Below are 12,707 nucleotides of genomic sequence, written 5' to 3'. Positions count from 1 at the left end.
GTGCCCTCACACCGCGTGGGCGTGGACGTCCGTTTGGTCAACCACGATGGACCACAGGATCCAGGCCATCCCCAAAAGAACCCTGCAACCACCGTCAGACCCAGCACTACCCCTCACGGCCATATACCCAGACAAAGGGTCTCTTCTCAGCGTGAAACGCCCCACTCGGTTCAGGCAGCCCTCTTCCCAACAGCAACACATGGAAAGACATTCCATGTCCATGGACAGATGCTTGGCTTAGCAAGCAGCTGACCTTCTCCCCAACAGAAGCGGACTCAGCAATCCAACGGCGCAGAAAAAGGTGCCATGGGCAGCCACGGTGTTGCGAAGAGAAAGGCTCACACGAAAGGAAAGAGGTCTGGGAGGGAGACACACAGCCCAGGGGAAACCCCTTCCCTCCCCCATCTCACCAGGGACACCCAGGAACTGTCTTCCAGGAAAGAAACCCCTGCACTGCCATCCAGATGGTGCTTGCCAAATGGGAGGGCGAGGCTGTGCGAATGCCTGGCATTGGGGAGGTCCGACATCCAAACCCTTGCCTTTGCGGGGGGTGCCAGAGCCCTCCTTCCATGGAGCAGAAGCTACGATGTCTAGTCCCTCTTCCTGGAACCCAAGGGAGGAGAAGGGGAGCCACACAGGATGGATAGACATGGCAGATGGGATCCCTTTGTTGGGAAACTGCAATGGATCCACTTCTAGCAGCGACCAGCCGAAAGGAGTCCTGAACATTCAACCCCAACACACGAGCGGCTCAGCGCTCCCCAGAGAAGGTGTCACGCTCGAGAGTGCTGCCCCGCGGGAAAAGAGACGGGCCGAAGGACTCCGTGGATTCCGTCCAGATGGCCTAGCCTAGCCCAGCCGACCCGACCGAATTCCCTGGCGAGGAGGAAGTGATGAGGATAAAGACATGCTTCGTTGGGAGTGGATTGACTTCCCCAGGTATTCTCCTGCACCCGTGTGTGGCATGCAGATCCACTCTGCTCGGCCAAAGCATCCACTCCCAGGCTGGGCATCCCCAGGCTGGCACTTCCAACCCACTCCCACCCAAGATATTGGCTCAGGAGAGCCTTAGGATGGATTTGTCCATCCAGGTCCAAGCGATTGTTTCCTACTCTCTCTGCCTGCGTGTGCGTGTGGGTGTGTTTGGAGAGAGAGAGAGAGGGAGGGAGAATGAGAGAAAGAGTGAGAGAACGAGGGAGAGAAAGAGGGATGGACCTTCACGCCTTTCCGGATCCATTCAGCTCATTCATTTCAATGCCTCTTATTCCTTGTCCATGGATTTGGGTGCCCCCTGCCACACGGACATGTGGTCTCGCCAGAGGGGGATCGCCCAGTGCAGCTCTTGCCCCAGCCACAGCAGGGACCAGGAGAGCCTCTGAAGCTTGGCAGCCACGTGGGAACGCCCCCGAGAGCTTGCTTGAGGAGACCAATCAAGAGTCCTGAACGCATCAGCCCTGGGTTCAATCGGGCCTCCATAGCCTGGCGCCCTGCTGCCAAGAGAGGCTCTTCTCAAAAGGACACAAGGACATTGCCCTCAGCATCCTGAGAGTGTGTGTGTGTGTGTGTGTGTGTGTGTGTGTGTGTGTGTGTGTTTGAGAGAGAGAGAGAGAGAGAGAGAGAGTGAGAGAGAGAGAGAAAAGAGGCGGATGAGCCCAGCTACCAACACTCTTGCCCCCGAAGCCCCCCACGTATTCCTCAGCACCACACTCCTTCTCACCTACCTGAGGCCCTGATGCGCAGGGCTTGACCAGGGCCAGCTGGCGGTCCAACCCTGAGGCTGTGTGTGTCTGGACGCCTGCCTCGAAGGAACCCCAAGCACGCCAAAGCCCAGGACCTGTTTCAAGCCTTCCAAACCCACTGCCACCCAACCAGGCGGCGAACCCACCTCCAAATCCGGAAGGCACACCTCCGCCCTCCGCCCTCCGCCCTCCGCCCTCCGCCTGACAGGAGGTGTCTCCGAGGAGAGAGTCCCTGGTGCCCAGGAAACACCCGCACATCCTCGGGGTGCCTGCTGTGGGGGCGTCCCGCTCAAGCCTCCATCCGTCCCGCCCCCGCCCCCGCCCCCGCCCCCGCCCCCGTCCCCGTTCCCGTCCCCGTTCCCGTCCCCGCGCCCGACGTGGAGCCTGCGCCTTTGGAGCCTTGCCACTCCCACCTCTTAGAGCCTAGGAGCTGCACCTGGGGTCGGAAGGGGCTTTGGCACCCTCGTGTGGACATAGGCTCGAACAGCCCCGCTCAGGCTTTCCTTCTCTCTCTGGCTCAGCAGTCCCCGGGGCTGCTTGGGCTGGGGCCCAGACGAGGGTGGGGGCTCCATCCCCCGCCCAGAAGGGCCCTTCCACCTGGGCTCTATCTCCCTCTCTCAAAGGCCTTCTTCGTGCAGATGCCCACCTAGGCCATGCCTCGCCCTGGAAATCCTTAGCTCCAAATCCATCAGGGTGTGCCCGCCTGCTACCGTGGGGATAGAGCCTTGCCCATATGCACTTAGGAAGAGAGGTGTGGAAGGATGGAACGAGTCGTTTTCCCCCTTCATGATCCCCCTGGGATTCCATACTCCTTGCCTTTAAGTCTTGCCTCGATTCTTTCCTTCTTGCTTGGTTCATCTGGCCAGGTCTCTCTTTCTCCCTTTGCTTCCAAACTCTCTTGAGCCCACCTGGAGTGTGCCTGATCTCGATCCCCATTTGTGCTTCCCAAGGCACAGAGTTTCCCAACCACACAAAACCAACCCAATCAGCCCTTCTCCCCAGGGGGCCAGAAGGAAGCTCAGGCAGAGCTTTGGTGGATCCGTCAAGAGAGCCGCCTGCATAGGCCCGGCCTGGCTCGAGCTCCCATCCTCTCACCAGGTGCATCGAAAGAAGACAAGAGCCTCCCTTGGAAAGACAAAGGGAGGTTCCTGAGCCCTCTTGAGAGACAAGGCCCAGCGCCTGGCACTGCTGCTCTCCCAATTCGCTCTCCCTTTGGGCACCACCCGGGCAACCCCCACAGCCCCTTGATGCGCATCCCAAAACCCAGCTCACCCTGGGCTTCCACACTGATCAGCTCCAGCGCGGAGCCCAGGAACCAGAACAGAAACCCACCCACCCAGGCCACAGGTGGGGAGGGCGCCTGAAGAAACACTGCCAAATCCAGATAGCCAGCCGGCATCCAGCACCAGACAAAGGAACACCATCACGCAGGCCTAGAGAAGTCCAAACCCCAACCAGCTCGAGTGTCCGCCTCAGCCCTGTCCCCATGGCCATCCTGAGGACGCCTGTCAATGACAACCCCTGGGCAGGCTGTGCAGAAGAACGTGCCCTCACACCGCGTGGGCGTGGACGTCCGTTTGGTCAACCACGATGGACCACAGGATCCAGGCCATCCCCAAAAGAACCCTGCAACCACCGTCAGACCCAGCACTACCCCTCACGGCCATATACCCAGACAAAGGGTCTCTTCTCAGCGTGAAACGCCCCACTCGGTTCAGGCAGCCCTCTTCCCAACAGCAACACATGGAAAGACATTCCATGTCCATGGACAGATGCTTGGCTTAGCAAGCAGCTGACCTTCTCCCCAACAGAAGCGGACTCAGCAATCCAACGGCGCAGAAAAAGGTGCCATGGGCAGCCACGGTGTTGCGAAGAGAAAGGCTCACACGAAAGGAAAGAGGTCTGGGAGGGAGACACACAGCCCAGGGGAAACCCCTTCCCTCCCCCATCTCACCAGGGACACCCAGGAACTGTCTTCCAGGAAAGAAACCCCTGCACTGCCATCCAGATGGTGCTTGCCAAATGGGAGGGCGAGGCTGTGCGAATGCCTGGCATTGGGGAGGTCCGACATCCAAACCCTTGCCTTTGCGGGGGGTGCCAGAGCCCTCCTTCCATGGAGCAGAAGCTACGATGTCTAGTCCCTCTTCCTGGAACCCAAGGGAGGAGAAGGGGAGCCACACAGGATGGATAGACATGGCAGATGGGATCCCTTTGTTGGGAAACTGCAATGGATCCACTTCTAGCAGCGACCAGCCGAAAGGAGTCCTGAACATTCAACCCCAACACACGAGCGGCTCAGCGCTCCCCAGAGAAGGTGTCACGCTCGAGAGTGCTGCCCCGCGGGAAAAGAGACGGGCCGAAGGACTCCGTGGATTCCGTCCAGATGGCCTAGCCTAGCCCAGCCGACCCGACCGAATTCCCTGGCGAGGAGGAAGTGATGAGGATAAAGACATGCTTCGTTGGGAGTGGATTGACTTCCCCAGGTATTCTCCTGCACCCGTGTGTGGCATGCAGATCCACTCTGCTCGGCCAAAGCATCCACTCCCAGGCTGGGCATCCCCAGGCTGGCACTTCCAACCCACTCCCACCCAAGATATTGGCTCAGGAGAGCCTTAGGATGGATTTGTCCATCCAGGTCCAAGCGATTGTTTCCTACTCTCTCTGCCTGCGTGTGCGTGTGGGTGTGTTTGGAGAGAGAGAGAGAGGGAGGGAGAATGAGAGAAAGAGTGAGAGAACGAGGGAGAGAAAGAGGGATGGACCTTCACGCCTTTCCGGATCCATTCAGCTCATTCATTTCAATGCCTCTTATTCCTTGTCCATGGATTTGGGTGCCCCCTGCCACACGGACATGTGGTCTAGCCAGAGGGGGATCGCCCAGTGCAGCTCTTGCCCCAGCCACAGCAGGGACCAGGAGAGCCTCTGAAGCTTGGCAGCCACGTGGGAACGCCCCCGAGAGCTTGCTTGAGGAGACCAATCAAGAGTCCTGAACGCATCAGCCCTGGGTTCAATCGGGCCTCCATAGCCTGGCGCCCTGCTGCCAAGAGAGGCTCTTCTCAAAAGGACACAAGGACATTGCCCTCAGCATCCTGAGAGTGTGTGTGTGTGTGTGTGTGTGTTTGAGAGAGAGAGAGAGAGAGAGAGAGAGTGAGAGAGAGAGAGAAAAGAGGCGGATGAGCCCAGCTACCAACACTCTTGCCCCCGAAGCCCCCCACGTATTCCTCAGCACCACACTCCTTCTCACCTACCTGAGGCCCTGATGCGCAGGGCTTGACCAGGGCCAGCTGGCGGTCCAACCCTGAGGCTGTGTGTGTCTGGACGCCTGCCTCGAAGGAACCCCAAGCACGCCAAAGCCCAGGACCTGTTTCAAGCCTTCCAAACCCACTGCCACCCAACCAGGCGGCGAACCCACCTCCAAATCCGGAAGGCACACCTCCGCCCTCCGCCCTCCGCCCTCCGCCCTCCGCCCTCCGCCTGACAGGAGGTGTCTCCGAGGAGAGAGTCCCTGGTGCCCAGGAAACACCCGCACATCCTCGGGGTGCCTGCTGTGGGGGCGTCCCGCTCAAGCCTCCATCCGTCCCGCCCCCGCCCCCGCCCCCGTCCCCGTTCCCGTCCCCGTTCCCGTCCCCGCGCCCGACGTGGAGCCTGCGCCTTTGGAGCCTTGCCACTCCCACCTCTTAGAGCCTAGGAGCTGCACCTGGGGTCGGAAGGGGCTTTGGCACCCTCGTGTGGACATAGGCTCGAACAGCCCCGCTCAGGCTTTCCTTCTCTCTCTGGCTCAGCAGTCCCCGGGGCTGCTTGGGCTGGGGCCCAGACGAGGGTGGGGGCTCCATCCCCCGCCCAGAAGGGCCCTTCCACCTGGGCTCTATCTCCCTCTCTCAAAGGCCTTCTTCGTGCAGATGCCCACCTAGGCCATGCCTCGCCCTGGAAATCCTTAGCTCCAAATCCATCAGGGTGTGCCCGCCTGCTACCGTGGGGATAGAGCCTTGCCCATATGCACTTAGGAAGAGAGGTGTGGAAGGATGGAACGAGTCGTTTTCCCCCTTCATGATCCCCCTGGGATTCCATACTCCTTGCCTTTAAGTCTTGCCTCGATTCTTTCCTTCTTGCTTGGTTCATCTGGCCAGGTCTCTCTTTCTCCCTTTGCTTCCAAACTCTCTTGAGCCCACCTGGAGTGTGCCTGATCTCGATCCCCATTTGTGCTTCCCAAGGCACAGAGTTTCCCAACCACACAAAACCAACCCAATCAGCCCTTCTCCCCAGGGGGCCAGAAGGAAGCTCAGGCAGAGCTTTGGTGGATCCGTCAAGAGAGCCGCCTGCATAGGCCCGGCCTGGCTCGAGCTCCCATCCTCTCACCAGGTGCATCGAAAGAAGACAAGAGCCTCCCTTGGAAAGACAAAGGGAGGTTCCTGAGCCCTCTTGAGAGACAAGGCCCAGCGCCTGGCACTGCTGCTCTCCCAATTCGCTCTCCCTTTGGGCACCACCCGGGCAACCCCCACAGCCCCTTGATGCGCATCCCAAAACCCAGCTCACCCTGGGCTTCCACACTGATCAGCTCCAGCGCGGAGCCCAGGAACCAGAACAGAAACCCACCCACCCAGGCCACAGGTGGGGAGGGCGCCTGAAGAAACACTGCCAAATCCAGATAGCCAGCCGGCATCCAGCACCAGACAAAGGAACACCATCACGCAGGCCTAGAGAAGTCCAAACCCCAACCAGCTCGAGTGTCCGCCTCAGCCCTGTCCCCATGGCCATCCTGAGGACGCCTGTCAATGACAACCCCTGGGCAGGCTGTGCAGAAGAACGTGCCCTCACACCGCGTGGGCGTGGACGTCCGTTTGGTCAACCACGATGGACCACAGGATCCAGGCCATCCCCAAAAGAACCCTGCAACCACCGTCAGACCCAGCACTACCCCTCACGGCCATATACCCAGACAAAGGGTCTCTTCTCAGCGTGAAACGCCCCACTCGGTTCAGGCAGCCCTCTTCCCAACAGCAACACATGGAAAGACATTCCATGTCCATGGACAGATGCTTGGCTTAGCAAGCAGCTGACCTTCTCCCCAACAGAAGCGGACTCAGCAATCCAACGGCGCAGAAAAAGGTGCCATGGGCAGCCACGGTGTTGCGAAGAGAAAGGCTCACACGAAAGGAAAGAGGTCTGGGAGGGAGACACACAGCCCAGGGGAAACCCCTTCCCTCCCCCATCTCACCAGGGACACCCAGGAACTGTCTTCCAGGAAAGAAACCCCTGCACTGCCATCCAGATGGTGCTTGCCAAATGGGAGGGCGAGGCTGTGCGAATGCCTGGCATTGGGGAGGTCCGACATCCAAACCCTTGCCTTTGCGGGGGGTGCCAGAGCCCTCCTTCCATGGAGCAGAAGCTACGATGTCTAGTCCCTCTTCCTGGAACCCAAGGGAGGAGAAGGGGAGCCACACAGGATGGATAGACATGGCAGATGGGATCCCTTTGTTGGGAAACTGCAATGGATCCACTTCTAGCAGCGACCAGCCGAAAGGAGTCCTGAACATTCAACCCCAACACATGAGCGGCTCAGCGCTCCCCAGAGAAGGTGTCACGCTCGAGAGTGCTGCCCCGCGGGAAAAGAGACAGGCCGAAGGACTCCGTGGATTCCGTCCAGATGGCCTAGCCTAGCCCAGCCGACCCGACCGAATTCCCTGGCGAGGAGGAAGTGATGAGGATAAAGACATGCTTCGTTGGGAGTGGATTGACTTCCCCAGGTATTCTCCTGCACCCGTGTGTGGCATGCAGATCCACTCTGCTCGGCCAAAGCATCCACTCCCAGGCTGGGCATCCCCAGGCTGGCACTTCCAACCCACTCCCACCCAAGATATTGGCTCAGGAGAGCCTTAGGATGGATTTGTCCATCCAGGTCCAAGCGATTGTTTCCTACTCTCTCTGCCTGCGTGTGCGTGTGGGTGTGTTTGGAGAGAGAGAGAGAGGGAGGGAGAATGAGAGAAAGAGTGAGAGAACGAGGGAGAGAAAGAGGGATGGACCTTCACGCCTTTCCGGATCCATTCAGCTCATTCATTTCAATGCCTCTTATTCCTTGTCCATGGATTTGGGTGCCCCCTGCCACACGGACATGTGGTCTAGCCAGAGGGGGATCGCCCAGTGCAGCTCTTGCCCCAGCCACAGCAGGGACCAGGAGAGCCTCTGAAGCTTGGCAGCCACGTGGGAACGCCCCCGAGAGCTTGCTTGAGGAGACCAATCAAGAGTCCTGAACGCATCAGCCCTGGGTTCAATCGGGCCTCCATAGCCTGGCGCCCTGCTGCCAAGAGAGGCTCTTCTCAAAAGGACACAAGGACATTGCCCTCAGCATCCTGAGAGTGTGTGTGTGTGTGTGTGTGTGTTTGAGAGAGAGAGAGAGAGAGAGAGAGAGTGAGAGAGAGAGAGAAAAGAGGCGGATGAGCCCAGCTACCAACACTCTTGCCCCCGAAGCCCCCCACGTATTCCTCAGCACCACACTCCTTCTCACCTACCTGAGGCCCTGATGCGCAGGGCTTGACCAGGGCCAGCTGGCGGTCCAACCCTGAGGCTGTGTGTGTCTGGACGCCTGCCTCGAAGGAACCCCAAGCACGCCAAAGCCCAGGACCTGTTTCAAGCCTTCCAAACCCACTGCCACCCAACCAGGCGGCGAACCCACCTCCAAATCCGGAAGGCACACCTCCGCCCTCCGCCCTCCGCCCTCCGCCTGACAGGAGGTGTCTCCGAGGAGAGAGTCCCTGGTGCCCAGGAAACACCCGCACATCCTCGGGGTGCCTGCTGTGGGGGCGTCCCGCTCAAGCCTCCATCCGTCCCGCCCCCGCCCCCGCCCCCGTCCCCGTTCCCGTCGCCGCGCCCGACGTGGAGCCTGCGCCTTTGGAGCCTTGCCACTCCCACCTCTTAGAGCCTAGGAGCTGCACCTGGGGTCGGAAGGGGCTTTGGCACCCTCGTGTGGACATAGGCTCGAACAGCCCCGCTCAGGCTTTCCTTCTCTCTCTGGCTCAGCAGTCCCCGGGGCTGCTTGGGCTGGGGCCCAGACGAGGGTGGGGGCTCCATCCCCCGCCCAGAAGGGCCCTTCCACCTGGGCTCTATCTCCCTCTCTCAAAGGCCTTCTTCGTGCAGATGCCCACCTAGGCCATGCCTCGCCCTGGAAATCCTTAGCTCCAAATCCATCAGGGTGTGCCCGCCTGCTACCGTGGGGATAGAGCCTTGCCCATATGCACTTAGGAAGAGAGGTGTGGAAGGATGGAACGAGTCGTTTTCCCCCTTCATGATCCCCCTGGGATTCCATACTCCTTGCCTTTAAGTCTTGCCTCGATTCTTTCCTTCTTGCTTGGTTCATCTGGCCAGGTCTCTCTTTCTCCCTTTGCTTCCAAACTCTCTTGAGCCCACCTGGAGTGTGCCTGATCTCGATCCCCATTTGTGCTTCCCAAGGCACAGAGTTTCCCAACCACACAAAACCAACCCAATCAGCCCTTCTCCCCAGGGGGCCAGAAGGAAGCTCAGGCAGAGCTTTGGTGGATCCGTCAAGAGAGCCGCCTGCATAGGCCCGGCCTGGCTCGAGCTCCCATCCTCTCACCAGGTGCATCGAAAGAAGACAAGAGCCTCCCTTGGAAAGACAAAGGGAGGTTCCTGAGCCCTCTTGAGAGACAAGGCCCAGCGCCTGGCACTGCTGCTCTCCCAATTCGCTCTCCCTTTGGGCACCACCCGGGCAACCCCCACAGCCCCTTGATGCGCATCCCAAAACCCAGCTCACCCTGGGCTTCCACACTGATCAGCTCCAGCGCGGAGCCCAGGAACCAGAACAGAAACCCACCCACCCAGGCCACAGGTGGGGAGGGCGCCTGAAGAAACACTGCCAAATCCAGATAGCCAGCCGGCATCCAGCACCAGACAAAGGAACACCATCACGCAGGCCTAGAGAAGTCCAAACCCCAACCAGCTCGAGTGTCCGCCTCAGCCCTGTCCCCATGGCCATCCTGAGGACGCCTGTCAATGACAACCCCTGGGCAGGCTGTGCAGAAGAACGTGCCCTCACACCGCGTGGGCGTGGACGTCCGTTTGGTCAACCACGATGGACCACAGGATCCAGGCCATCCCCAAAAGAACCCTGCAACCACCGTCAGACCCAGCACTACCCCTCACGGCCATATACCCAGACAAAGGGTCTCTTCTCAGCGTGAAACGCCCCACTCGGTTCAGGCAGCCCTCTTCCCAACAGCAACACATGGAAAGACATTCCATGTCCATGGACAGATGCTTGGCTTAGCAAGCAGCTGACCTTCTCCCCAACAGAAGCGGACTCAGCAATCCAACGGCGCAGAAAAAGGTGCCATGGGCAGCCACGGTGTTGCGAAGAGAAAGGCTCACACGAAAGGAAAGAGGTCTGGGAGGGAGACACACAGCCCAGGGGAAACCCCTTCCCTCCCCCATCTCACCAGGGACACCCAGGAACTGTCTTCCAGGAAAGAAACCCCTGCACTGCCATCCAGATGGTGCTTGCCAAATGGGAGGGCGAGGCTGTGCGAATGCCTGGCATTGGGGAGGTCCGACATCCAAACCCTTGCCTTTGCGGGGGGTGCCAGAGCCCTCCTTCCATGGAGCAGAAGCTACGATGTCTAGTCCCTCTTCCTGGAACCCAAGGGAGGAGAAGGGGAGCCACACAGGATGGATAGACATGGCAGATGGGATCCCTTTGTTGGGAAACTGCAATGGATCCACTTCTAGCAGCGACCAGCCGAAAGGAGTCCTGAACATTCAACCCCAACACACGAGCGGCTCAGCGCTCCCCAGAGAAGGTGTCACGCTCGAGAGTGCTGCCCCGCGGGAAAAGAGACGGGCCGAAGGACTCCGTGGATTCCGTCCAGATGGCCTAGCCTAGCCCAGCCGACCCGACCGAATTCCCTGGCGAGGAGGAAGTGATGAGGATAAAGACATGCTTCGTTGGGAGTGGATTGACTTCCCCAGGTATTCTCCTGCACCCGTGTGTGGCATGCAGATCCACTCTGCTCGGCCAAAGCATCCACTCCCAGGCTGGGCATCCCCAGGCTGGCACTTCCAACCCACTCCCACCCAAGATATTGGCTCAGGAGAGCCTTAGGATGGATTTGTCCATCCAGGTCCAAGCGATTGTTTCCTACTCTCTCTGCCTGCGTGTGCGTGTGGGTGTGTTTGGAGAGAGAGAGAGAGGGAGGGAGAATGAGAGAAAGAGTGAGAGAACGAGGGAGAGAAAGAGGGATGGACCTTCACGCCTTTCCGGATCCATTCAGCTCATTCATTTCAATGCCTCTTATTCCTTGTCCATGGATTTGGGTGCCCCCTGCCACACGGACATGTGGTCTAGCCAGAGGGGGATCGCCCAGTGCAGCTCTTGCCCCAGCCACAGCAGGGACCAGGAGAGCCTCTGAAGCTTGGCAGCCACGTGGGAACGCCCCCGAGAGCTTGCTTGAGGAGACCAATCAAGAGTCCTGAACGCATCAGCCCTGGGTTCAATCGGGCCTCCATAGCCTGGCGCCCTGCTGCCAAGAGAGGCTCTTCTCAAAAGGACACAAGGACATTGCCCTCAGCATCCTGAGAGTGTGTGTGTGTGTGTGTGTGTGTTTGAGAGAGAGAGAGAGAGAGAGAGAGAGTGAGAGAGAGAGAGAAAAGAGGCGGATGAGCCCAGCTACCAACACTCTTGCCCCCGAAGCCCCCCACGTATTCCTCAGCACCACACTCCTTCTCACCTACCTGAGGCCCTGATGCGCAGGGCTTGACCAGGGCCAGCTGGCGGTCCAACCCTGAGGCTGTGTGTGTCTGGACGCCTGCCTCGAAGGAACCCCAAGCACGCCAAAGCCCAGGACCTGTTTCAAGCCTTCCAAACCCACTGCCACCCAACCAGGCGGCGAACCCACCTCCAAATCCGGAAGGCACACCTCCGCCCTCCGCCCTCCGCCCTCCGCCCTCCGCCCTCCGCCTGACAGGAGGTGTCTCCGAGGAGAGAGTCCCTGGTGCCCAGGAAACACCCGCACATCCTCGGGGTGCCTGCTGTGGGGGCGTCCCGCTCAAGCCTCCATCCGTCCCGCCCCCGCCCCCGCCCCCGTCCCCGTTCCCGTCCCCGTTCCCGTCCCCGCGCCCGACGTGGAGCCTGCGCCTTTGGAGCCTTGCCACTCCCACCTCTTAGAGCCTAGGAGCTGCACCTGGGGTCGGAAGGGGCTTTGGCACCCTCGTGTGGACATAGGCTCGAACAGCCCCGCTCAGGCTTTCCTTCTCTCTCTGGCTCAGCAGTCCCCGGGGCTGCTTGGGCTGGGGCCCAGACGAGGGTGGGGGCTCCATCCCCCGCCCAGAAGGGCCCTTCCACCTGGGCTCTATCTCCCTCTCTCAAAGGCCTTCTTCGTGCAGATGCCCACCTAGGCCATGCCTCGCCCTGGAAATCCTTAGCTCCAAATCCATCAGGGTGTGCCCGCCTGCTACCGTGGGGATAGAGCCTTGCCCATATGCACTTAGGAAGAGAGGTGTGGAAGGATGGAACGAGTCGTTTTCCCCCTTCATGATCCCCCTGGGATTCCATACTCCTTGCCTTTAAGTCTTGCCTCGATTCTTTCCTTCTTGCTTGGTTCATCTGGCCAGGTCTCTCTTTCTCCCTTTGCTTCCAAACTCTCTTGAGCCCACCTGGAGTGTGCCTGATCTCGATCCCCATTTGTGCTTCCCAAGGCACAGAGTTTCCCAACCACACAAAACCAACCCAATCAGCCCTTCTCCCCAGGGGGCCAGAAGGAAGCTCAGGCAGAGCTTTGGTGGATCCGTCAAGAGAGCCGCCTGCATAGGCCCGGCCTGGCTCGAGCTCCCATCCTCTCACCAGGTGCATCGAAAGAAGACAAGAGCCTCCCTTGGAAAGACAAAGGGAGGTTCCTGAGCCCTCTTGAGAGACAAGGCCCAGCGCCTGGCACTGCTGCTCTCCCAATTCGCTCTCCCTTTGGGCAC

Source organism: Sus scrofa, chromosome 6, assembly GCF_054392235.1.
Source record: "Sus scrofa isolate SSC_HxYL_T2T_F1_AM1 chromosome 6, Sscrofa_HxYL_maternal_Yorkshire_Landrace_v2.0, whole genome shotgun sequence".
NCBI classification, from domain to species: domain Eukaryota; kingdom Metazoa; phylum Chordata; class Mammalia; order Artiodactyla; family Suidae; genus Sus; species Sus scrofa.
Note: the sequence above shows the minus strand (reverse complement) of the source record.